Source organism: Pleurodeles waltl, chromosome 2_1, assembly GCF_031143425.1.
Source record: "Pleurodeles waltl isolate 20211129_DDA chromosome 2_1, aPleWal1.hap1.20221129, whole genome shotgun sequence".
Lineage (NCBI taxonomy): Eukaryota > Metazoa > Chordata > Amphibia > Caudata > Salamandridae > Pleurodeles > Pleurodeles waltl.
The window spans coordinates 289514352-289539826 of record NC_090438.1 but is presented as its reverse complement, the minus strand read 5'-3'; the positions used below and the strand labels follow the sequence as shown (position 1 = coordinate 289539826).

Here is a 25475-nt window from a genome sequence, read left to right as displayed (position 1 = left end):
ATTTTCAATCTCAAAACCAGAAGGGATTCAATGACCGCACTCACAAACATATATCCAAAAACAGAAATTTGATTAAAGACCATATCGACATTTGTGACATACTTGTGTGAAATTCGTCTGTCTGTTAATGAGTGTCTGTATAATTACAAATGAAGTCCAGAATTGGCACTCCAAATTGTCCAATCAACAGATATACGAAATTCTCAATTATTTCAAAAATTCGTAAATAGTATAGAAGTATCTTCTCATACAGATTAAATCCAAATCTTTCAGGATTAAATCATGTAATCCCTTAACCCCTATTTGTTGTTTATCATGCAGAATGAGAGACCCTGGTCAGCAGTGATAGTACAATGATCATAGGGCTTCACCACCAAGGATTAACGCTCAGGGTGCCGGGTCACTCATCCGAGGTAAACTACCATGCGGTCTTTAACCAAAACACGTCGCACAACCATGACTCAACATCCAGCTGCTTCTTGTGTCCTTTCATGTCTGATTAATTTTTCAATGGCTATTAAAAGGAACAGTCACAGTATTAGAGTACAATCAAATTAAATTAAAGGTTTCATCATGTTATCCAGAGCCATATAAGTTTATGCTTGCTTTCCACATGTCCTCTCGGTCCAATGACATCCGATCCATATGTTAAAGCATATGTTACTCCATCCTCTCATAGTAACGTTGGACTCCTCTTCCACATTTGACATTGAAGAAGTCAGTACTTGCCCCACTTCTTCGGGTGATGTGTATAGCTTCCCACTATGCCACAACAAATGGACCATCAACTCCTTTTTCTCTTTTTCAGATTTGTCAACTGCTGCATTGGGTTCACAAATAAAAACAGATTACGTTTTCCAATTCTATACATGTCCAATACTACTTGTTGAGTTTCTTCCCGTTTCCTCTCTACTTTCATTTATTTGTCTTTCAGTATCATTTAGCTTCTATAACAACTAGTGATAGTTTTGCTAATATTACTTCAGCTTTTTATCTGATTCTGGGTTCCTGTATTTTTATGTCTACTTTTTAATCCTAAATAGTGGTAAGGAATATCTGTTGATGAGCAATTTTTTTCAAATTTTTTGTTTGCAGTTTCTGCCTTTTAGTTCCACTCTACTTTCTTTATAGTGCTTTCTTTTCAGCTTTCTCTGACTATTCTTCATTGCAACCATTTTTGTGATGCTGGTACATAGTAATTGTCTTTTGAAAAAACGTTTAAAATGTAGTAACCCACTTTATGATCAATCTGTATTTATACTTCAGGTAGGAAACTCCCTGCTTGCCACATTTTATTTCTGTCCAGTGGTTTGGAGAAAAATTCGGTTATAAACTGTAATGATATCTATATTTAACCACTGCTCCATCTTGACCACTGACTCCATTTTGTGTCTTGACCACTGACTTCATTTTGTGCTTAACTTAGCTTCAAACACCATCACATTGGTTATGCAGGTATTTTTCCGCGCATGTTTTTCGCTCATGTTTTCACACTTCTTACTCTTTCACACCAGGGGCAGATACATAACAATAGGGAGTGAAGAGCACAGATGATACAATGTACCAGAGGAGAATGTTTATGGTACGGCAGGGAACAGCTCAGTCTTGTGAGCCCACCTTGGGATAAGGCCAAATCTCTAACGTGCTCTTTCAACACGGACAGGTACGGCCAGTGTTTGAACAACAATTTACTGAATGGGAGGGGCGATTTCTAGAATTCTCCTCTCCAGCTTGTTTAAAGTATGTAATAGGAGGAAACTAGACAACAGTGGATATTGAACTCAGGAGGGAAAGGGATGCCTTTGCCCCCATCACTCCCATTGTGGGTGGTTCTCTTTTCACGGTCGACTCGGTTCACGGCCTGTTGCTGGCAAAGAGATAAAGGAAGAATGCCCCATGGTGATGAATTCTTTTTAATTATTATTTTTAGCTTTGCATTGTGAATTAATACACAATCACTGTATATGCAGATATATAATCTGTTAGAAATGGGGTCTCTAGTTGGCAGTCGGTTTGCACCCTGTCCAGGTAGGGACCCTCACTCTAGTCAGGATAAGGGAGATACCCGCTCAGATAACCCCTGCTCACCCCCTTGGTAGCTTGGCTCGAGCAGTCAAGCTTATCTCAGAAGCAATGTGTAAAGTATTTGCACATAACACACAGTAATAAGTGAAAACACTACAAAAGGACACCACACCAGTTTGAGAAAAATAGGCAATATTTCTCTACATAAAACAAGACCAAATGCGATAAAAATCGAACATACAGTAAGAAAAATATGAATTCTGCAAGATTTACTCAAAACTACAGTTCCTTGAAGTCGATAGCTCCACCTGGGGCTATGACGGCGTCGTGATCAACAAAACCAACAGTTCAGGCCTGCCGCAGCATTGCAGGCCAGCTACGGTGTTGGGAAGACGCGCAAACAGTACCTTGGATTTGCAGGGCATCGTGATCCTCGCGGTGAGCTCCGGAGACCGGCATCACTGACGTCGTGGTTCCGGAGCCGGTTCCGGAGTCATTGGGCCCTTGAGGTCACACGCGTTGCAGATCGAACTCCAGGCTGATGAAGTCAGGTGCGCCAGCGTGGATAGCGTCGGTGCTGCGGTGCGACGCGTGATGATGCAATGTGCAGTGTCCACAGGTCACAGTGCAGGCAGCGGCTCGGTGACGGCATCCAGCGGCGTCGGTGAGACCAGGGCTTCGGTGTGAAGCGGGGCAGTGCGACGTGCGGTGTCCACAGGTCACGGTGCAGGCAGCGGCGGCGTCGTTGCTGAAGCGCCGTCGTCGGTAGGCCCAAGCCAGCGGTACGGGACGGTGCTTCTTGACCCTCACGAGCGGTGTCCACAGGGCGCGGTGCAGGCAGGATGCCTGGTGACGACACAGGAGTCGATGGTGCTGGCTTCGGTGGACCGGGGCTGCGGTGCGGGATGGGACAGTGCTTTGTGTACCTCACGAGCGGTGAACACAGGCCACGGTGCAGGCAGCGGTGCCGGTGTCAGCAGGAGCGTCGTCGTCAGGGATGCCCAGGCTGCGGTGTGAGCAGGCAATGCCGGAGTGCGGGGCCCACGGGTCGCGGTGCGAGCAGTGGCTCAGTGAAATTGTCCGGTGTCGGGGAGACCAGGATCGCGGTGTAAAGCAGGGCAATGCGACTCCGTGTGGCGTCGGCAGGTCATGGTGCAGGCCAGCTGCGTCGTTGGCGGCATCACAGTGGTTTCTCCCCTTGAACAGCACAAAACACACAGTTCCCAGTGCTGCAGGTCGAGGAAACTGAAGTCTTTGGTGTCCCTGAGACTTCCAACAGGAGGCAAGTTCTACTCCAAGCCCTTGGAGAATTTTCCGAAACAGGACACACAGCAAGGTTCACCCTTTGCACTCTTTTCAGGCAGAAGCAGCAACTGCAGGCCAGTCCAGCAAAGCAACACAGCAAAGGGACAGTACTCCTCCTTCAGCTCTTCTCCTGGGCAGAGGTTCCTCTTGATTCCAGAAAGATTCTAAAAGTCTGGGGTTTTGGGTCTTCTTCTTATACCCAGTTCTGTCTTTGAAGTTGGCAAACTTCAAAGCAAAGTCTCAAGTGTTTGCAAGATCCTTCCTTGTCCAGGCGAGGCCCCAGACACTCACCAGGGGGTCGGAGATGGCATTGAGTGAGGGCAGGCACAGTCCTTTCAGGTGTGAATGACCACTCCTCCCCTCCCCTCCAGCACAGATGGCTAATCAAGATATGCAGGCTACACCCCAGCCCCCTTTGTGTCACTGTCTAGAGAAGAGGTGTGAACAGCACAACTGTCAAACTGACCCAGACAGACAATCCGCAAACAGGCAGAGTCACAGAATGGTATAAGCAAGAAAATACCTTCTTTCTAAAAGTGGCATTTTTAAACAGACAATTTAAAAACCAACTTCACTAAAAGATGTATTTTTAAATTGTGAGTTCGGAGACCCTAAACTCCAAATTTGTATCTGCTCTGAAAGGGAATCTGCGTTTTAAGGATATTTAAAGGCAGCCCCCATGTTAACCTATGAGAGAGCACCTTGGACCCCTCTGTCATCCGCCACCATCAGCTGCGCTGCTCAGGCACCTCTGTGCAGGTATGGGCCTGTGATAATATCTGCTCTACCATTGCTCATCCGACTCTGGCATTACATGGCCTTGTCACCCTGGTGACGGGTGTGTGTGTGGCTGGATCCTTGGCGAGGCCCAAGATGGCGGACCCAGCCCGAGACTAGGCCTCCGACTGGCAGTGCCAGCAGCGGCGCTGCAGAGAGGTGACAGCCTGCCGTGTGATACTAGCCGGGACGCCGACAAGTGATGTGTTGGTGGTGGAGGAGACAGGCAGAAGCCTCAGCTGCCTGACTGTGGTCCTGTCAGATATACAGGTGTGGGCTCTGGCCCTTTCCCGACTTGGTGTGGCGTGGGGACGGGTGCTGGGTGCCGCCACCTCCATTGTACGGGCGGTAGTCCTGGTGACTAGCTCTTCCCCTTTCCCATTTCTTCCCCCGTGGCCCAGGGACAACATAGAGACACTTTCCCCCCCCCATCCCCCCCCCGGTTGCAGCCTCATGCCGGATCAAAAGGCCTAGTCAGCCCAGGCTTCACAAGGACATGTTGGGACTTGGAACTGTTTAAGGGAAGTGCCACTCCCTGAGTGTCCACACCACCTAATGCAACACCCTGCACAATAGTGCTCACAGCCACCAGATCCATTGCCCTTTACAAGGGGGCGACCTGCACTAGCTCCTCAGTTCCTCAGGTGCAGATGGCTGCCTGTAGACGGGCATCCTCCTGACTTGAATTTTTGGAGACCTCCTCTCTCCTTCTCGTCTTTCACCTTTCAGCTGGGTGGTGCTTTCAAACCTTCCCTGGACTGGAGAGACAGGGCGACACTCCTCTCCTGGCATTACCATACATCTAATACTGAGCTTTTCTTCTACCTTCCCGCCTGGAAGCCAAGGTCAGAAATGCTCAGCTGGACATAATTGATCTGACTTACTAGCCCGAGCTGCGCCAGGGAGTAGGTTCTTGGCGCTAAGGGCCCCTGCTGACATCTTCAGTGGACTGCAGCCCGGTCTTGGGAAGACCTCTGGGGTGGTGGGCCACCTGGACTATTACCCACCTTGCCTGTCGAGGCCTAGTTATTCCTCTTCTCCTTGCTCTGTTCCTGTTCGTTGTTGGTGTTTGGTTCTTTGCTCGTCTGCTGCAGTGCTGTAGTAAGAGGGCTGAGCTTCTGACTGTGGAGACTGTCCTGTTTTGCAGTGGCATGGGGAAAGACCGGGCCGCAAAGCCGCCACTCTCCTAACAGCGCATTAACCAATTCACTACACCGTGGCAACAGGAGGGAAGACACTTGACAAAGATGCAATATCTGAAAGAGGCCTGACAAAATCCTCCTAGCTATGCACTCCTCGCAATCTGTTGTTGAGACCAAGATAGGAGAGGTGAATGAAGATGTGGCGCTCCTCCGCCAAGACTTGCGTAATGCCACCGGCTGTATTGCAGAATCGGAGGGACTCTTCTCTACATTGGAATTGAAGTTGCAGACCTCAAGACCAAAGTGTCTCACCTCCTCACCCATACAAATGAACTCTACGACAGTGCTGAGAATGCCACAAATCGCTACCCATGCAAGAATTTTAATTTTGTGGGTTTCCCAGAAGTTGCAGAGTGTTCCCAACCTGCTGAACTCCTTGAGGAGTGGCTGAAATCCTGGATGTCTGCGGACAAACCCTCTCTCTCGTTTGCAGTAGAGCGGGCCTGTAGATTGCCCACCCCTAAATGTCCTTCAGGTGCATCGTGATTGAATCCTGAGAGAGGCCAAATCACGCTCAGTCCTCCAGTATCAAAACTCCAAAATACTGATCTTTCCAGATTATACCCGCGAGGTCCAAGCTCAACACGGATCTTAAGAAGCTGTTAAACAGAAACTCTGGGCTCTCAAACTATCATACATGCTTCTGTTTCCAGCGCACCTTAAAGTTATATTTGGGGGGTGGAGGGGAGAAATCCCAGTGTCTGCCTGGGAATGGCTAGAGGAGGTAACAATCTTTGCAACTATTCTAGCCTTGTGTCTGAGACGGGTCCTCTTGTCCCCAATTCATCCAGGCCAATTCATCTTTATGCTTGCCAGGAGTACAAGACATCGCTTGAGGCGCATTCATGTGGTGCTTGCACACCACCATCTCCTGTTGCCCAGTTAGCGTTACTTTTAATATATTTTGAGAAAGCATTTGATATCATAGACTGGGGTGTTTTGCTTCACTAATGACCGAGCTGAAACACTCGTGCACTGACAAATCTCTGGAATGCGCTTCTTAGTCCAAAGAAGACATTTAACACTACACAAGGTTCCTAAAAGGAGATTAGCACGCTGAAAGCACACGTTCAAAAATGGTCACAACAGTGAAATGAAAGAATGTACAAATGATTCTCCACTGCAATATACACAGCAAATATATGTACCTATATTGTAATGCAAAGCAAATAATGAATTAAAAAATATGCATCACCATGAGAATAGGGCTTCACTGCTTCATCTCCCCCATATTCAGCATCAGATCGCCAGATCGCAGAATCAATCGAGGAGAGGGAGATCATTATCATCACGGGAAGGATGGCACACTCCAGCGTCCTGGATGTGCCTGAGATCTGCAAATACTCTCAGGCCCCGGTTTATCTGATCTCTGCCTCTTATACTTTGAACAAATGAGAGGAAAAGTCTAGAACCTCCCTCTCCCTGCAGAAGTTTATTTATTCAAAAAATGCTGATTGCTTTAGGCCTGCTTTGAAACTAACACGTCAGGACTTGGCCACAACCCCAAAGTGCCAATTCAAAACAAGACCGTCCCTGCCGTCTTAGTACATTCTTATCAGCCTAAGCCCTTGGTAGGAAAAGAACATGAAAAATAAAACGTGCACATTCTACAACGTGGAAAACTACTTGAAGCTTCTAACGTGGCAGTGTCTAATGCTAAAATGAAGTCAATAGGCAAAATGAAATTAGTGGTCACTAATGTGATGGTGTATTGCTAGGCTAAGTGCAACGTGGAGTCAGTGGTCAAAACTCATATATCATTACATGGGGGTATCTGAATGGAGTGCTTGAGAGGGCGGAGTTCGGCCCACGCTTTCGGAGTCTAGTCTGAATTCTTTTCTCTAATCCAACAGCTAGAGTACAGATCAGCAGGATGGTCTCCAGTGGGTTACCCATTTGGCAAGAACCCGCCAGGGGTGTCGCCTTATCCCCCCTCCTTTTTGTGCTAGCAATTAAACCCTTTGCAAGGCTTATACGTTGCGATGGGCAAAGACAGGGTTGGGAGTGGGTGGTAGGACACGAAGACCATATTGCCCTCTATGCGAATGACATTCTCCTATATTTAGCAAATCCAGCCACCAGTGGCCCTTGTTACCTGCAGCTGCTAAAACTCTTTGCAGAGGCTTCGGGACTGACCATCAATCCAGTCAAGTCCGTGCTAGTAGCATTTACCCCCTCACAAGACTGAGTGAAATGGCAGAAGACTATTCCAATACGTTGTCTCAATTTTCATTATTTAAATACCCGGGTAGCCCTGGACTGTCTTTTGACGTGGTCCCTTCACATTACCCGTCTCACTCGCAAGGCCAAGGAAGACCTCAGGAAGTGGAAAGCACCCCCATGGAACGACATGGGAAGAATTGTGCTGTATAAAATGATATTACCACCGTTCCGCTATATCCTGCAGAACTTCCCACATGCAATTTTCCCACCATTGGTTTCAGGAAATGGATTCAGTAGCAATTGCCTTTCTGTGGCACAACTCCAGACCGCGGTTGGCGTTTTGGACTTGCTACCGTGCCACATATGATGGTGGACTAGACATGACTAATCTGTACTTGTACTACCTGGCAGCGCACCTCCTGGTTGCTAATGAGTGGCTCAGCAGCGGGTGGTCTGATCCAGCTTATAAGTTGGAGCTCAACACACTAGGTTTCCCCCGAATCCTTGTGATGCTGTATGGCGACATAGTTCCCACCACACTCCCAGAGGTGACCAAGTTGGCGTTTAGTAGATGGAGGGCAGCCCAGTGACACACAGGGTGGTGGTCAAAACTCACTCAACAGACCCCTCTGTGGCATTGTACATGGCTGGGAGAAGTGGCGTCATTGGAGGGGTTGGGTCGCTGGGACAATATTGCCATTACGTTACTGGGGGATGTGTGGAAAGGTAATCATAGGTCTTCCTTCCAAGAGCTTCAGCAGGCTTATTCTCTGTCTAGGATGTAATTCCTTAAATACTTGCAATTGAGACATACACTGCAAGTGCATGTTCCCCCGGGTGCTTCGATCCCGGAGTTCGGCCTGAGAAAGGCAAGTCATGATGACGGCATTTGACAAAGGGAGGTGGTTTCTCAAATTGATTGCTCTCTGATTATTAATTTTCCAGACACGTTGACAACCCTTAAAATTCGTTTGGAGGGTTGGCCTAGGCCCCTTGATGACCGATTGGAGAGACACCCTGATGGCCACTAGATTAATAACCATGTCATCAAAGCTTTGTTTGGTACAAACATACTATTTACATACTGCATACCTCTCACCTGACGGGCTATACAAGGGAGGTCTACTAGCTAGCCGTGTTTGCTCTCACTGGTCACAAGGTCCTGCTGATTTTGTTTCTTATGATATGGACCTGTCCTAGCCTAGCACAATATTGGCAACTGGTGATAGCCAAACTGTCTGATGTACTAAACCTAGAGATTGAGCCTTCTCCTCAGTTATCGATCTTACTGGGAGTACTTGATGGTGTGTGGTGAGGGAGGGGACATGTGCAGACCGAGCACTGCTGGGGACGGTGCTAATGGTCTGCTAAATGGGACATTGCGGCTCATTGGAAGGCCCTCAAACTGCTGTCGATATGACGATGGAGGCGTGGTGTAGACTGGTGTGCCCAACAGGAAACATCAGTGTAGAAAGCCAGGGGGTATCTTGCCAAACATTCATGAATATGGAATAAATGGTTCGGTGGCAGATATGGATTCACCGTGACGATATGGTGATGAACGTGATATCACTATGTTAGTATTTAATATTGCCCACTAATGTATTCATAATTGTGATGTTTCCGTCCCCCATCAGGGGCTCCTTGTCGGTTTTCAATGTGACTTGTTGTAACTACTGGAAAACAGTAAACATTTGCTTATCAAGATAGATGTGATCCAGGTAAGGGCCAATCTTGATGTATGAATTTGTGTAACTTGCAGCCTTACCTGTGAGGTTTCATCCACACCCATGTAAAGCATGTTTCAATAGCCAAGCCATAACTAGTGATCTGGTTGCTGCAGTTTCTGCTCCATTTGAGATAAAGCAAAACCCTTCAGAGCAATGAATATTAGAAGTTGGTTCCTTTTACCACAGTGTTTACTTCAGAAGTGAGCAATAGCCCTGCATTAAATAATACTTATTAGTGGGACCAAATTGCAACTGTTTCCTGGACTGGTGAACAGGTAAAGTGGATTGTATTACTTTCTGGTCAGCCCAATAGGATTTCAGTTTTGGTGCAGCTGAGCAAAGCAAAATGTTTTCTTATCAGTCATATATATGTGGGTTAAGCAAGTCTTACTCGTGGATCAGGAGTTGTACATGACGTTCAATTAATTGAGTTGGCAGGGACTGCATTTGTTGAATAATACAGTGATCGGGATGAACTTAGGAGGACTTCTTGTGGTACTTTCCTGCTGGGTGACCAGACTGACCCTATAATGATTGTATGGCCCTGATTGTTGAGGAACATTCAAATACAATTCAAGGTAGTGCTGGTTGGATAGTCCAATCTTTTAGCCTTTTCAAGATTATGCCTGCTTGCTCATACTCAGCAGATGTGCTCACCTACCCAATGGGGTTGATCTGTGTACTTAAGCGATCCCTTCTGATGCCAGCTGTCACCCTTCCCGTCTCTAGTTAAAAGATGCCCACAAATATGAACCTGAGGTTACACAGAATGGTTGCAAACATGAAGTGCCTTCATAAACGGATACCAGCTGTGCTCTGGTGTTAGTCCATGATAAACATGTCAACTGCTGAGGTTAGCAAAATGCTGAGTGTAGGAAATCTGCCTTTTCTGCAGGGTCATCCTGTATTTGTTGCCTTTGGACCCTATATTTTTGCTGGCTTTAGAACTCTATTCACTTTACCGTCTACTAACCAGGAGTAAAAGTCCCTGTGCTCCTCATTTAAACATAGTTTAATTGGCGTATGCTTCATTGGCATATTTAACTTGCCTGTAAATCCCTAGTATATAATATAGACATTTGTCAAATGCACATATTTGCAGATACTTACAAATGCATTTACAAAGGAGTTTTTGACACGGAGAGCCGGAGTGAAAAATCAATGACCAAAGGTCTGTTTATTTTTGCTGCAGCAAAGAGGACAGGTTTACCACTGGCATCCCAGGCCCGAAGTAAAGTGTGCTAGCATGAAGCGTTTAACAGTGATATTTATACTCATACATCAAAGGATACATAAAATGTGTAAATAATGATATACGTCATACAGATATTTTAAGGAGTTAATCAGTTTCCACACACCGGTTCCATTCCCAGCTTTGTCCTTGCCTCCCCTCTGCAGCTGCCTGACTCCCCACATTCTTGAGACCCTTCAAAGGATTACGTGGTTCAAAGGTATAGATATCCGCCTTTCCCTCCCCAAAATACCACAGCCGAGGTCAGTTAGTTATTTTGAACACACAATTATAATGAGTACAGTGCCCCAGTTAGGGAAAGAAACCAGCTGCAAGCCTATGGTGTGGAACCAGGCTTATTTTACTTAAACAAATATACATAAGATAACATATGTGATAGACAGTGCGTTCAGAGACAACAAAAGCTCAAACTTACACGTGTAAAAGAAACGAAGCAATTCAAAATGGATTCTAACAATCGACCCTTTTTGAGTTTTTTTTCTTCTGAACATAATCAACGTTTGAATAGTTCTAAATTTCCTCATATATGTTGAATTTTACTCCTACTTCCTTGAAATTTGCATTCATGGGGACATAAACAACCGATGGGTATGAGCGACCAGTATCTGTAGTGAGGATAGTGGGGTCAATAGCCATTAGGGAATTTATCTCTTCTCTCTGCATCATAGCTCGATTGGTTTCTAGTATTTTCACTGGCGGAAGTTTACACAATTTTAAACAGGAACAGAAAGCAGGTAAGCACTGTACTAACAAACAACTTAATACAATAGCTATTATTATAAAAAGTATGTCTTTAAACAACCAGCCCCACCCCCCAAACCAAGACCATAACCATGATAAACTCAAATCGCCTCCTTCATATTGGCCCCCCTTTTCAAATACCTGTACTGCTTCTTTTATTTTCCCAATATCCAATTCTATCTCTGATGACTTGTTGACTAAATAACAGCACTTTTGCTGGTACTGATGTTGGATTAAAACACATACTCCTCCTTGTTGTACTGTAATCAAGTCTAGGGCAAGCCGATTTTGTATCGCCAATTGGGCTGCAGAGTTTATCTCTATCTGTACACTTCCTATGGCCTCCCTGGTGGCATTAAATGCAATGGCTAATTCAGCTGACATATTCATCATTGCCAGTTGTAAATCGAAAATTCCAAATCCTGGAATAAGAACATGTAGCACTTGAAATACCCAGTTCTTTCGCTCCTCCAGTATGGGTGTCCCTCGTTTGTACCTATGTGCAAAACTCCCCATGTTAAGGGGCTGGGAAGATGATATATTTGATATCACAGTAATGTTGGGTGCCAAATATGCCAGTGAACATATCCCTTCCCAGTTTAGAGGTAGTACTTTATATGCAGTTCTTCCACATACGAAGTACATGCCTCCCTGGATTTGTGAATTTATAATGCTGTATTTTATTCGGGGCAATCCTACACCCTCTGGGGTGTCATGCTCAGAATTATTGCAATACTTGTAATCCTCCCAGATTGTATTTAGCAATGATACATTTGCCCAGGGTGCAACATATGAACATCTAGCCGTCCAGAGGGGGCCAAGGAAAACCCGGGACAATATTACAGGTGAATTTTTCCCATTTCTATCTTGTTCTCTGGAGGGATCATATAACAATCCTTCTGGATCTACCAGAATCTCATTTTCTCCCACAGTCAGGTTCCAATAATTTACAGTGTAATTTTGATGAGTCCCATTAATTAACGCTGTCCAATTTCTGTCTATTTTCTCCTCTCCTTCAAGATCACAATTCCCTGTTTTTATTTCAAATAACAAAGTGTAAACACACTGTTCAGGAGGGATCTTTCCCATGTATTTTGCCTCTGGGTTTTGCCCATAAAAATAGGTACCAAAACATATGGGAATCATTTTAAGTGTGGCATTCTCTCCAGGCATCGGGGAGAGCTTGTATTCTGCCTGGGTATTAGGGAGCACCGCACACCTAGGGTACCATTGATATTCTTGTTGGTCGCATCTCCAAGTGGTATTTGGTACAAGACACACTTCCCCTCTTTCATATTCGCTTGGTGATACTGGTACTTCATAAAGGCCTATAGGATCCTCAGGGTGTCTAGACAAGTGCCGGCAAATCCAGCAGTCAGTGAGACTTAATGTCTCCGCTAATTTTCCATGAACCTTTATCAATGGATGTAAGGTAGGATTTTGCAACAATGATGCAACACCACTGGACATTATACATATTAACATAAGGGTCACTAGGTACTTCATTGTTGTTTTGTAGAAATAGTTATAAGGCCACTCTTCCCTATTCTCTAGAGGGATATTTGTCCTGCCAAATGGATATATTTTCATAATTTTATTGTGCTCTCCTCCTTGGTCCTACAACCTTTCTATGATACCGTTTTACTCGTCTCAACCGCCTATGTGTGTTCAAAAATATACCCACACAATTACCAAATATGTAAATGCAAAATATTGATATCACTATACTAATAATCATATACGTATAGATACAGATAAGTAAATTTTCCTTCAATGTTCACACCCACTAGGGTTCAGCACCGCCGTGCTTTCCACTCTAGCAGTTAGGCTGCACTGGTTGGTCCATGAACAAGTTTTTCAAATACAGGACAATAGATGTTGGCTTGATCCTAGGTCCCTTATCTTCTCCTTTTCGAGTTTTAACTCCTGGTGAGTCTCAACTCCCAGTGAGTAAGTCGCGATACTTCAAAGTTCGTCTTCAGTATAGTTTGTCAGTTTCGTTCAGTGTCTCAGCAAAAATGAGGGCGGAGGCCAGCAATTTTCAACCAGATCAGTGATGTGCTTGGGTATTAAACAGAAAAGGGCACCTTTTTTTACCGCTGGGACTACAAACCGCACCAACCCTAATGGCTGGCCGCTTCCGTAGAACTGGTACTTGGTTTTTCTTGCCAGTCACAGAACTGTTAACTCCATTTACCCACTGCTTTTAACACAGATAATAGCGTTGCACAAGCTGCATCCCACTATGCTTGTGTTCTCGTTGAGACAATTGTTCTGACCAATGTTCTGGTGTCGTTGCACAGGCTAGTCACCCGTGTTCCTGTTCATGCTGAAAATTTAGTCATCACAGTCATTTACAACCTCGTCGCCCAAAGTGTGCGTAACAACAGTGAGGATAGCTCGTTTTAATGCTGGTACATCAATGGCATCGGAAATGCCGGTGGCGGTGAAAGCGGGGAACTGTATTTCATGAAGGCAGGCGTGCCGTATTCTGCTGAGCAAAGGATTCCTTGGCCATTCAGAAGAGACCTCAGTTTGCAATTCCAAGCTAGGAGCTATCAGGGTGATGTAAATGTAGCTTTTCGTAGGGGTCACCACCTTACGCACCTTCAAAATTCTGTTCATTTGGATGGGCGAGGATGCAGGTTGTATCGATGAGTTTGTTGATCTTCAAACAGCAACTCTTCGTCACTGGGCTGCTGTGTCACCTCAGGAGCAGAAGTAGCACTTGAAACCTGTGGAGGTGTTTCCTGTCTCCCTACTTCTCTGTAATCAGGAGACAATGGTAATTCTGCTGTTAGAGTACTTTGTAGTGGAATTGGTGCACGCTTACAGTGGCTAGCATGTATCCAGTTTTTCCTTCCTTCCACTTTCAGCGCTGTCTGTGTTGCAAGCAGTACCTGGGCTGGCCCCCGCCACCTGGGCTGAAGACTGTTGGTTCTTTGAAAATTCTTTGTCATAAGCCAATCCCCTGGCTTAAAAGGGTGACCAGGGCCTTCAAGAGGAGTCAGTAGGCTGGCCTTGACCTGTTGGTGGATCAAACGCAAATCTTTAGTCAATTGTTTACAGTAATCTACAAACAAAGGATATTGCACTTCAGAAAGCTTCTTTGGTCGTGGTACCCCCCAGATATTGGCTGGCCTCCCCATGACAACTTCATAGGGGGATAATCGTGACTTGCTACTGGCAGTCATCCTGATGGACATTAATGCTAGGGGCAAAGCATCCGGCCATTTTAAGTTGGTCTCAGCACAAATCTTAGCTATTTTGCTCTTAAAGGTGTAATTATACCTTTCTACAAGGCCCGCTGATTGTGGGTGATTTGCAGCATGAAATCGATGTTTGATGTTAAGGGCGGTACAGACCTTCTCCATTACCTCATTAGCAAAATGACTGCCATTGTCACTCCAGACTAATCGTGGCAATGCGTATCTAGGAAAATATTCTTTTAGTAATATTTTGGCGGTAGAGAGGGCACCATTGTCTTTTAATGGGTAGGCCTCTATCCATTTTGAAAACATGCATACTACCACTAACACGTATTTCAGTTTGTTACACGGTTCCATGTGGATAAAATCCATCTGTATAGCTTCAAAGGGGAGATCAGGAGGGGCAAAGTGGCCAGGGGGCGTAGGGATCCCTTTTCCTGCATTGTGCACTGCACACACCATACAACTTTTAACCAGATTATTAGCAGCTTTGGATATCAGAGGATTACTCCAAACATGGTCCAAAGTTGTCTTGATGCCTTGGGCACTGATGTGTGCAGGACTGTGGGCCATAGTAACCATAGCGTGTACATAACAATTAGGTAACATCCATCTTCTTCTGTCTGTGTCATCTGTGTAACAACCCTCACTGTCTAGTCTACCGTTCTTCTCCCACTGTTCCCTTTCCTCTGCTGTTGCTTCTGCTTGAATATCTCTTACACACTGCATGGTATTTTCTAATACTTCGTTCTGGGGCTCTCCCTTGATGCTACTCTCAACATATGCATTGTCAAATGGTGCTCGTGCTGTTGCTTTCGCTGTAGCATCTGCAAAAGCATTTCCTCGTCTTATATCATCAGTAATTTTTTTGTGGGCACTACACTTAATGATTGCGACCTGACGGGGCAGGCTGAGAGCATTCAAAAGTGTCACAATCAAGTTGCCATGCTGAATGGTAGTGCCATGTGACGTGATAAAGCCTCTATTCGCCCAGAGTCGCCCAAAATTATGAGCTACTCCAAACGCATATTGGCTATCAGTGTAGATATTAACACTAAGATGTTCACTTATTTCACAAGCTCTGGTGAGGGCAATTAATTCTGCAGCCTGTGCCGAATTTTGCGTGATTCTATGAGATTCAACCACTGTTTTTACTGTGGTGACGGCATAGGCTGCAGTGGTCGTACCATCTGGTAACTTGAAGCAAGACCCATCTACAAACAGCTCTCCCTGTGGGTCAGATAGGGGAGTGTCTGTTAAGTCTACCCGTCCCTTGGTTTCTTCCTCAGTGGCAAAAATGCAATTATGATCAAATTCCACATTGTCCTGAGGGAGGGGTAGTAACGTAGCTGGGTTCAAGACATTGCACTGCTTCAAAGTAATATTTGGACTGAACAATGTTAATTCGTAACCCGTTAGACGAGCACTGGTGAGGTGCTGCGTCTGTGTCTTGTTTAACAAAATATCAACTGCATGAGGAACCATCACAGTGAGCGGATTGCCACCAACAAACCCTTCACTTTGTTTCACCGCAGCTGCTGCAGAAGCCACTCCTCTAAGACAAGTAGGCAATGCTTGCGCCACAGTGTCCAAGGTGGAAGAGAAGTATGCACAAGGGCGTTGTCTCCCACCTTGATCCTGTGTCAAAACAGACAATGTACAGCCATGCTTTTCATGCACAAATAAAACAAATGGTTTGCTGTAATCCGGATTACCCAATACAGGAGCAGAGCACATCGCCTTTTTTAAATCTTGAAAAGCCTCCTCACATTTGTCAGTCCAAGGTACAGGAGAGGGCACATCTGAAAGTGTCAGAGCAGTCAATGGTTTTGCTATAAGTGAAAAATTTGGAATCCACTGTCTGCAAAAGGATGTAAATCCCAAAAATGCTCGGACTTCAGAAGGGGTGCGTGGTGCAGTCATTGTATGAACCAGTTTAATTCTGTCTGGATGTAATCTCCTTCCCTCCTTAGAGAGGAGGTGTCCTAGATAGGTGACCTCCTCTCTACAATACTGCAATTTTGGGAGGGACACCTTATGGCCCAGAGGTGCTAAATGATGTAATAATGCAACAGTATCAGTCTTACATTGTGTCATGGAATCTGAGGCAATTAAAATATCATCAATGTACTGCAACAATGCAGAGCCTGAAGGTGGATTGAATTGGTCTAATTGACGTTTAAGACATTGACTATATATACTCGGGGACTCAACAAATCCCTGAGGAACTCTTGTCATCGCGAATGATCTACCAAAAATCGCGAAGCTAAACAAATATTGAGATTCTTCGGCAATTGGAATGCTAAAGAAAGCATTCTTCAAATCGATTACGGTGAAAAAACACGCAGAGGGTGGAATCATGGTGAAAAGACTATTCATGTCTGGGACCACGGGAAACTGGGGCATTACTATTTTATTTATTTCTCGGAGATCAATAACTAATCGATATACTGTGTTATCAGTAACTGATTGCTCACCATCTAATCTATTAGCATCATTTTGTTTCTTTACAACAGGAAGGATTGGACTGTTACATAGGCTGCTCACTATTTCCTTTATGACACCTGCATGCACAAGATCAGATATGACTGCCTTGAGCCCTTTTTCGCTTGATTTAGGTAATTTGTATTGAGGAACACGAGGTAACTGGGCACCTGGTTTGATTTTTATTACAATAGGGTCGATATCCATAATACCTACATCATTCTTGCCTTTGGCCCATAAGCGAAGGTCTATTTCCTTTAGCTCTGGGGGTAAGTCGTATTCCTGTGAGAACATGCACCGAGTTGGGGAAACACTATCCATAGTTACATAGACACCATCCATTGAACAGTGAATAACTGCATTTAATTTCTTTAACAAATCTAATGCAAACAAGTTTTCATTGCAACCTGATGTGGCGTGTGTACTGTAAGTGGGCCTACAGTTACTCTCATAGGTGTTGAGATGGGGCTCACCACAGGGATCCCAGAAATCCCAATTGATGTGGTATGAAGCCCAGACAGGGGAGCCCCGGGGACTGCAGAATGTGCAATAGATGTTCTGGTGGCACCAGTATCTAGAAGAAACTTATGGCCCTCTCCTTCGATTTTTACATCAATGTAGGGACCATTCTGATCTACAGGAATACTTACTCGCCCCTGGCCCTGTCTGTGGCTGTCCTAATAATTGTAGGATTCAGAAAAGGAATCATCAGCATAATATTGTCGTTCAAATGCATTGTCAAAAATATTAGTGTTACGCGGGACCTGATTCTCATTCTGCGAATTCTGATCAGTTCTACCTCTTCCTCTTCCTCGTGCATTACCTGCCGCGTTCCCTCTATGAAGTGACATACTTTGTCTTCCTTCCTTCCAGTAATGGGCAAGTATCACGCCAATGTCCATCCTGCTTACAGTAGGCACATTGGTTGATATTTAATCGGCGGTCTTGGGGTGGTGCAGATGCACCTCGGCCTCGACCCCTTCCCCGTCCCCTTGGTGGGCCACCCCTTTGCTGAGGGGTTGTATCCCGCTGGGGGTATGCCTGCTGTAATAATACCTTTTTCTTCAATTCTTTTACTGACTTCTCATTCTTTTCTAATTCTTTCTTGTACCTGCTCTCATAGTATTGTGCCATCTGTAAAATCTCTGCCTGTCCCTTCGTCATCCACGAACTTGCTTTTAATTTTTGTGATATTTCAGGTAGAAGGCCATTAACAAAGCGTTCTACAAATAGTGTGACACCTGTTACGGTGGCGAGGTCTTGACCGCTAAAATCTATGAAAGCTTGTTCAATTCTAGTAAAATAATCTGGGACATCTTCACCTATTTTCTGTTTATAAGTGGCAAGTTTTCCCCAATCCACAGTCTGAAGAGGTATAACAGTTTCTAACTTAGTCAATATCCGGTTAGGTAAATTTAAAATATCCTGATGCGGCAGGGTTCCTGGTGCCCTTTGTGCTTCCCGTGCTTCTAAACCCCCCCATGTATTTCCCAAAGTAGGTGCATCATCTACTCTTCTAATTTTATGCCAAACTTCAGGACCCAATAAAACACCAAAAAAATAGTCAATGTCTTTGAGTGTCATGGTTGTGGTGGAAATGGCAATTCTAAGGTCCCGATAGAATCCAGCTGGATTCTTTCGAGGGTCTGGCAAGTCTTTCTTTATAGCCATTACCTCCTCCCTTTTCCATGGTATATGGACAAATTGGGCCACCGGCACGGGAGCTGGTTGTCCGGCGGCAGCTGCTGCTGCAACTGCAGCTGCAGTGGGCATATCAGGGTGCACTTCCCTCATTGGGTACCCCTTGTCATATATATTGAGAACATCTTCCCTGGCTATGACACAAATGCGTACTCCCTTATTTATGCTGTTACTATCAAGAATACAAGCCACACTGTCCCGCCATAATTGGTGTAATTCTTGTTCATAAGGGAGAGGGGTAGAATCTGTAATACAAGACTTCCAATCCCTCTCCAATTTTTCAATCATATACTGTAGTGCTAATTGCTGTCCAAAATGTGACATCTGTTGTATTGTGTCCATAATATCGGTGTGGGTGTAAATAGGATGTGACATCCAGTTCTCTGACTGATTCTTGATAACCCGTTTTTCCCCATCCCCAATAGTGGAGCGGATACTAGGGGGCGAAATCGACTTAATAGGTGTGCTCCATATGGGTGAAAGTGAGTGTGTGACTGTGCACTGTCGGCGTTGTCCATTTGGGGTATTAGGGGCAGGGGACATTATTGGTAACCTTGCAGTGCTGGCTGGTAGTGGTGGGGCAGGTGGCGGAGGGATTAGGACTTGGGCTATTGGGGTAGCTTGGGCTAGAGGCTGCGGTGGTTGTGGCACATGCTGCTGTAGAGGTGCACCTGGATTTCCCAAATTGTGCCCTTGCCCTTGCTGCTGTTGCTGTGCCCCCATGATAGGTTGGGCTACTGCAGGGGGTGTGTAAGGTGGAGGTGCAGTAGGGCTATTATCTAATAGCTGTAGCATTACCTCATCTTCCTCTAATGCATGTTTGGTTTCTGTTGGCTTTGATACATAACTTCCCTCCACCTGGGCCCTATGGACTCTATCTTCAGATTCAATCCTTTTCTGGGTTTGGGAATGGTGATACAGGGCGGCCTTCTGCATGATGGTTCTCCTGTTTTCCCTCTCTATCAGTTTATCTGATTTAATTTTTCTTTTAGTGGCCTCCATTTCCCATTTTCTGTATACCTCAAACATATGTTGTCTAGCCTTTTTATGAAACAAACATTCCTGTAGGTAGGTTAGTTTCTTTAAATCAAAAGACCCATCCTCCGGCCACTGGAGGTCAGGACAATGTCTAGTATACCTGCGCCATATACTATTATACAAATTATTCTCTAAGCCATAATCCTTTAACATGTCCCACCCTGGTGTTCCCTCTTTTGGGATCGGTTGCTTTTTATCTAAACGTGGCACATGATTTCGGCGAAAACAAAGACATAACCCTTGCCAACATTTCTTATTTCCCATATCTAACCTTTTAAATTTTCAAAAAACAACACGCACCAAATTTCAAAATGCAACATGCACCAAAGAAACCCTTTTTCAAATGTGCACCAAAGAAAACCTTTTTCAAATGTGCACCAAAGAAAAAAACCCTTTTTCAAATATTTACCAACTTACAAATTGCTCCAGGCCTGGGCAAATTACTCAAACAAGAAAAACACGTGTAATACAAATTGTCAAATGGTACCTTGTACAAATGCAAATTTACCAAGAACTAATCATTCCCAAAAGTGATAAGTTATCCAAAAACAATTATTCTCTCAAATGCAAGTTAAAGCAGACAAGTAGCCAGCGAGGAACAGTCTTACCTGACTATCTGCTTTTTCCTGGATTTCTCTCCGGCCGCCCGTGTCAGACTAATCAGTCAAGATAAAAACCGATGTTTTCAGGGACTTCGCTGGGACATCATGAGAAAGCGGGGAGAGGCCTGCCCGGTGGATAAGATGCAGCTGCTTTTGAAACTAAGTCTTTGTGCAGGGGCCCCTGGAATCTACACCTCCGGAACGGCGTCCCCCCACTGGCAGCACGTCTCTTGACAGAGTTACTGAAGATATCCACTGGAAGGTCCCTGTTCGGGCGCCAAATTGTCAAATGCACATATTTGCAGATACTTACAAATGCATTTACAAAGGAGTTTTTGACACGGAGAGCCGGAGTGAAAAATCAATGACCAAAGGTCTGTTTATTTTTGCTGCAGCAAAGAGGACAGGTTTACCACTGGCATCCCAGGCCCGAAGTAAAGTGTGCTAGCATGAAGCGTTTAACAGTGATATTTATACTCATACATCAAAGGATACATAAAATGTGTAAATAATGATATACGTCATACAGATATTTTAAGGAGTTAATCAGTTTCCACACACCGGTTCCATTCCCAGCTTTGTCCTTGCCTCCCCTCTGCAGCTGCCTGACTCCCCACATTCTTGAGACCCTTCAAAGGATTACGTGGTTCAAAGGTATAGATATCAGCCTTTCCCTCCCCAAAATACTACAGCCGAGGTCAGTTAGTTATTTTGAACACACAATTATAATGAGTACAGTGCCCCAGTTAGGGAAAGAAACCAGCTGCAAGCCTATGGTGTGGAACCAGGCTTATTTTACTTAAACAAATATACATAAGATAACATATGTGATAGTGCGTTCAGAGACAACAAAAGCTCAAACTTACACGTGTAAAAGAAACGAAGCAATTCAAAATGGATTCTAACACATTGCACCCAGGGCCTAAAGGTTAAATGCCACTAGAGCACTGCAGCACTAATTGTTCCTTCTATAGCACTGGCAGGGCAAACATGACTTCAGACCTACTTTGTGGTGCCTGACTACAGCAGTGTAACTTGTCAAAATAATCCTTTTTTGACAGGAGAAAACCTTCCTCTTAAATATTAATGTCACCCTTATGTAGACCTTGCACCCAACAAGGTATGGTAAATGGTACTTCAAAGTGGGCCATGTAGAAAATTAACATTGCCATGTCCCTACAGTGACATGGACCAAATAGCCAATTTTACTGTGGCAGGCTTAGATGTCATATGTATAAAACCAGAGTACAGATTAAAATATTAATACTGTATATTAGGAATGGGAGCAACTAGAAAAATACTTAAACAACTATTTTTAATAGTTATTAAAATCATATTCCATGTTAAAGTCAGATTTGAATAAATATTAAGGAAAGACAACTTTTTAGAAAGTAACCTTTTTATTAATGAACTGTCAGACATCCAATTAGTATAATCCCCTGCCAGCCGTCAGCCTTGAGTAGGTGTGAAATACTTCTCAAGAGCAAACAATAGGTTGACTTGAATCTGTAGACATGACTACTCTGAACTCTGCAGAATATCTAGAGTGGGGATGCTGGGCATCCTGAGACCCCACACTCTCAAATCCTGCTTGGTTGTTTTGTTGAGCCACACGTAACGTTTGGGGCTCATATAAAAGGGAGAGAACAGGTTGGCATGACAGTTCCTATGGATCCCAAGTCTGGTTGCTGAATGTCCCTGCTTTAGTCCTGCCAGAAGTTTGGTTCTGAGTTTGTTGTGAATACAGTGCCTGCCTCAAACTGGATTTTAGTGTTAGTTGTGGGAGGACACTAGGATTACCATAGTACACTCTTCATTCACACTGTCAGCCTTCAGAGCCCTCGTTTATAGTGACAGGAGAATCTTGCATCATGAAGTTGCCCTGATGTGCCATTTTGGGCCTGTTTGCAATAAGGCAGACAGGAACTACTGAAAAAAGTGGGTAGACTTGGCCCTGGGAACTTTTACCCCAGGAGCCACCCAATTGCTGGTGACAGGCATAAATGTGGCATTCCAAGGCACCCACTTCAGAACACTTTTTAGACCTGCGGAAGATCAAAGAAGGACTGGACCTTCTTGTAGGAAGCTGGCCTGGTGTGTGGTGTTATCACTTTATACCAGATCCAAGTGTCCCCTATTAGTGAAGTGTAGGCAGTGTCTAGGAAGCAAGGGCTCTAGAGGCAGCTGTGGATGAGCTGCTAAGACTTATCTAGGAGACCAGAAAAGCTTATTCAATACCACTATGGTCGCATAGCACCTACACACATAAAAGAACCACACAGTGTTACAAACATATTTTATTATAGGAACAAAAATACTAGAAAACTGAATAGGCAATCCCCCACCCTCCTGGTGGTAAGAAAACACAATATTATATACACATTAGAAATCATTAATTAGCATAGAAAGCAATAGGCAATGGTAAAAGTAATAGCAAATAGTGAGTGCCCTGGCGGAGGGCCAGACCATATAGTAAAAAAGTGGAATGTGAAAGCCAGTCCCTCACCGAAGGAAGTGGGATCGATAGGAGGGAGCTGGAGGAACTAGGAACCCCAAGAGGTGAGTACCAGAGTGACCCCCCCCCACTGACCAGCAGAGCAGAGGTAAGTACCTGGTTTTCCCCAAAACCAACAGGAGGACTTTGGAAAAGGATTGTGCAAGACAAACAAGACTGGAAGAACCCGAAGGTGGAACCTGACAGAAGAGGACCTGCAAAGGAAGAGGACCAAGTCCAGTTCATGTTGGAGTGTCCAGTGGTGGCAGGAGCCACTACCCACCCTTCTGTGGATGCAGGGCCAGGTTGATGGTGGACGAAGAAGGTCAGCAGTGCAGCACAGGAGCCGAAGAGTCACAGAAGTGATGCAAGTGATGTCCCATGCCGGCGGTCGAGATGCAGTTGGTCAGTAGTGCTGGAAAACCACCGATAAGCCTTGGTAAATGCAAGAGACAGAGAAGAAGGTTTGCAAGGCTGACGAGGACCAGCAAAGTTCAGGGGACTTGACCCAAGGAAGGAGTCCAGAGTGACCCTCAGCAGCTGGACGATTCACAAAAAGAGGATGCAGCCCACACAGGCAACCCACTGGCATCAGGCACAGGACTCCCAGTGAGGCCCACTCAGCACCCCTGTAGAGGAGCCCCACGTCCCTGGAGCAGCAGGCAGGAAACTGTGCTTTGCAGGAAGGAGTGCTGTGGCGGGGCTACCCAGAGCTGGAAGATCCAGTGGAAGAGGAACAAACAAGCCTTTGGTAGCTGCAAGAGTCACAGTGCACAGGGGTACTGTCCTCAAGGAGAGGCAAAGGCTTACCATCTCCAAGTTTGACAGCTGGTATAGAGGACAAAGGGGACCACTCCAGACTACCACCTGTGACGCAGGATCCACACAGCTCTGGAGGAGAGACGATCCACGCAGCCAGTCATTGTTGCAGTTGGTGCTTGTGGATGCAGGGGAGTGACTCCTTCACTCCAAGGGAGATTCCTTCTTACTTCTTGTGCAGGCTGAAGACTCATCACCCTCAGAGGATGCACAGCGGGGGAAATGTTGCAGGTGCTGGAAGGAGCCGGAGAAACAATTCTGCAGAGCGGAGTCGTCGCTGTAGTTGCAGATTGTCAGTTCCTGGAGGGTCCAGTTGCAGTTCTGGTGACCAGAAGATGAAGTGAATGATGCAGAGGAGTCCTGCTGGAATCTTGCACATCGAATCTGAGGACCCACCCAAGAGGGAGACCCTAAATAGCCCTCGAAGGGGGATTGGTCACCTAGCAGGGTGACCACCTTTCAGAGGTGGATGTGATGTCACCTACCTCACCTGGCCATTCAGATGCTCCCACAGGGCTCTGCTCACCTTAGATTCAAGATGGCTGAATGAAGTGGCCACCTGAAGGAGCCCTGGGTACCACCCCTGGGGTGGTGATGGACAGGGGAGTGGTCACTCCCCTTTCCTTTGTCCAGTTTCGCACCAGAGAAGGGACCAGGGGTCCCTGTACTGGTGCAAACTGGTTTATGCAAGGAGGGCAACAAATGTGCCCTTCAAAGCATACCGGTGGCTTGGGGATGCTACTCCTCCCAGGCCATTGGACACCTATTTCCAAGGCAGAGTGTGTTCCGTCCCTCTTCCTCAGGAAATCCTTTGTTCTGCCTGAGCTGGTCAAGCAGCAGGAGGGCAGAAACCTGCCTCAGGGTTGTCAGCAGCACGGGGCTGCCTGGAAAACCCCAGAAGACTGGCGGGAGCAATGCTGGGGGTCCTCAAAGGAGCCCCTAGAGTGCATGGAATCATACAACCAATATTGGCAACAGTCTTGGGGTATGGTTCTGACCTGTTTGATATCAAGCATGCCCAGGTTCGGAGTTACCATTATGTAGCTGAACACAGGTTGTGGCCTCTGTCCAGTACACAGGTAAAATGGCTTCCCTGCACTTACGAAGTCCAGTGTAATGGAGCTGGAGTTCGTAGGGGCACCTCTGCTCGTGTAGGGGTGCCCTCACACACAGGTGACTGCACCCTGCCCTGTGAGCTAGGAAGGCCTACCATAGGGGTGACTTACAGTGAAAGGGTGCACGCACCTTTTCACGCAGGCTGCAAAGGCAGGCCTGCAGACCCATTTTGCATGGGCTTCCATGGGTGGCATAGAATATGCTGCAGCCCATGGGGATGCCCTGAGAACCCAAGTACCATATACTAGGGACTTATATGGGGTTACCAGTATCCCAATTGTGGGATGTACAAAGTCCTAAGCAACCAAATTTAGAGGGAGAGGGCACAGTCACTGGGGTCCTGGTTAGCAGGATCCCAGTGAAAACAGCCAAAACGTACTGACAGCAGGCAAAAAGTGGGGGTAACCGTGCCAAAAAGAGGGTACTTTCCTACACTTCTATGTGCAACCTGAGAGGGGCTCTGAAGGACTAGACCTGCTCCGTCTTGTACCCAGGACAAAGAAGTGAACTCTCAGGAGACTACAAGCTGAAGAGTCCTTTTTCCAGACATACCCAGCTAGCCAGTGTTAAATGGGCCTCGACTTAACCCTTCTACTGACAACTACCTGACACCATGTGAGTCGTTAGTGCCTCCCCTGAGGCGCTGAGAGCCGTAGAAGTGCACTACTGTGATTGTTTGGGAATGAAAAGACAAAGCCAGAATGTAAAACTTTTGCCCAGGATGAACCTATCATGATCAGCCTCTATTCGCAACCATAGACTGTCATCTGCGCTTTGTGCTTTTTGACTCTCGTTTCCCTTAAATCTTTAAAAACTT

The 25475-nt window shown here is 45.6% G+C and overlaps 1 protein-coding gene across 18 annotated transcripts in view; it reads left to right on the top strand.

Annotated features, from left to right (window-relative positions):
- The window catches only part of CCDC160 (coiled-coil domain containing 160), a 175759-nt gene that overhangs the window by 15543 nt on the left and 134741 nt on the right, over positions 1–25475 (top strand). Inside the window, exon 1 of one of the 18 annotated variants that reach the window (XM_069212503.1) lies at positions 355–413. The exons of the other annotated variants lie outside the window; for them this stretch is intronic. The gene's annotated coding sequence lies outside the window, so the exon portion shown is untranslated. Of the gene's footprint in view, positions 1–354; positions 414–25475 lie in introns of those variants that run through there. 18 annotated transcript variants of the gene reach the window in all.